Below are 2,548 nucleotides of genomic sequence, written 5' to 3' on the forward strand. Positions count from 1 at the left end.
AGTCTCGCCGGTTCACCGGTTAACCGCTAGTTTGACCGGTTTTTTGCCAGACGGTTTTTGAAGCTAACCAAACCGTTCTGATGACCGGTTTCCAGTTAATCCGGTTGAACCGGTTGGTTCAGTATGGGTTTTAGAACCATGGTTTTAAGATATTAACCAAATCGTAATTGTTGTTAGTTCACGGTTAAACTGGTCAAACTGGCCGGTCCGGTCCGGTTTTTAGAACCATGCACAAAACACACAACAGCACACCAGAACTTAGAACCCACAGCAGCAGCAGCACAGCCAGAAATTTAATAGCAGCACAAAATTTCAACAACAAACAGCAATTGATTTGATTTCCATTTTTAGCATTCAGCAACAAACATTACAAAACAGCAACAAGTAATCCCTAATCACACTAAATCTGAAAACAATAAAGCTAAACAAAAATTTCAATAATGATTTGATTTCCATTTTTAGCAGTAGCAAGAAAATTTCAACAAAAATTTCAGGAATTAAAAAAAGAGCAGCAACACAAAATCAATTATTTGATTTTCCATTAATCCATTCATAATTTCACATTCAAAAATCAGCATAAAAGGAAGAGAAGAACCGAAGAAGTGAAAGCAGTGCCACTAACCTTTGACAGAGACACGGACGACGACCGGCGAGACGACGACGACCGGCGACACAGCGGCGAGCTGCTCCAACCTCGAACAGAGGAGCCAGGGAGGACGGGGACAGGGGGAAGGAGGACGCCAAGCTACAAGAGAGGACGTGGAGGCGCCGACAGTACGGACGGCAGCGGCATTGCGGCAAAACCGTTGCAGGGAGAACCTAGAGTTTTGGTTAGGTGATTTTGAACTTTGCTTCAGAGTTCAGACTTCAGGGAGGGTGTCTGGGGGAGGGGGCGAGGGAGTGAGGGCTGAACTTTGGGTTTTTTTTCTTTTTAAATCAAAACGGCGTCGTTTATCAAGAACCGGCCGGTTATGATTCGGTCCAACCGGCTGGTTCTGGCCGGTTCAACAATTTTGAATGGCCGGTTATTTATAACAGATCGGACCGATTTTATTGTTGGTTTTCAGTTAGGTTGGTTCGACCAACCGATCCGATCCGATTTTAAGAACCATGAATAAAATAGACGGATGAACAAAGAAAATAAAAAAAATTGAATTAATCCAAATTGTTAATACATCAAGTCACCAAGATTCAGTAATGAATAATTAATTAATCAGAAGTGAATATCTCGAAAGAGGTAGCTACCGAGACTAGGTGAGTAGAGAACATAGCAGCAGAAGACCAGAGGATAGCAGAGTTCAAAGGTTACAGCCTCGCCAGAGAGAGAACATAGAGCAGCAGTCAGCGCAGTGAAGATATGGGAGTAAAGCTGGAGAAAAAGTGGCAGCCGTTGGAAAGTTTGAGAGAGAGGTTCGAATGGGTAGAAGGTGTGTGAGACAGAGCGAGAGACAGGGAACTTTGGGAGAAGATTAATCACTGGGTTAAATAGAGAATGGGGTGAAGAGGGCAGAGGCGCTCAAGCAGTGAGGCAAAGTGGCTGTGTGGTGGTGGGTGGGTATGGCGGACTGGCGATGAGCACGAAGAAGGGGATGAATTGGAGTTAATGGGTTGGGGAATGGGTTAAGGGCAAGGTTGCGAGCATAATTATCAGAACCGAACCGGTAATCTGACCGGGTCACTGGGTTATTGGTTCAACCGGTGAGTCATTGAAATATCATTACAAACATATTAATAATAATAATCAAATATCAATTCTTAAACATAACTAACGATGCAAAAAGAGATAATAAACTAGTGTGTAGTACAAAATACTTTCTCAATTGAAATGAACAAGAGTGAGCGAAATATAACACAATCAGTAAATCAAATCCAAAAGGAGATCTCAAAGTTGACATCTATATCTTCATAGGATAAATTTGGAACTTGATAAACATTTTCCTCATTTTAATTTGCATCTATATCTTCCATAGCATTGTTACTCAGTCCATTATTATCTTGATCATCGAAATTTGTGTATTTTTCATAAATCAATATCAAGAATAATTCACAATAGCAACTGACAATTAAAATGTTCAAGCAATTCAACTCACAGTAATAAAAAAACAAAAGAACAAGGCAACAATTCAGCAAATTAGAAACAAAAGAACAGTGATGTTATCCAACAATAAAAAAATTTGCTCGGTGATATATTCAGCAACAATTCAACTCACAGCAACAAATTCAACTCATTGATAATTTGCAACAACAAATTTAACTATGATAAGTTTCCAGGTGTAATAAAAATTTAGAGCAATGAAAGACCATGAACAATGAAGAAATACCATTCCAAATTCCTAGTACTCAGCTTCGACAATTCTAAAAACCCACATACAACAATAATAACTACCACCATAAAAATCTAATTTCACTAAAAGAACAGGGTCGAAGGAAGCTCACCTGGGACCAATAGCTAAGGAAGTTGACCAACTGAACTAATAGCCAAAACAAGAAGACGACGACCTCCACCACCCGAGGGACCAGATGCTGGTTTTGTCTGCTTCTACCGCCG

Source organism: Arachis duranensis, chromosome 10 (assembly GCF_000817695.3).
Source record: "Arachis duranensis cultivar V14167 chromosome 10, aradu.V14167.gnm2.J7QH, whole genome shotgun sequence".
Lineage (NCBI taxonomy): Eukaryota > Viridiplantae > Streptophyta > Magnoliopsida > Fabales > Fabaceae > Arachis > Arachis duranensis.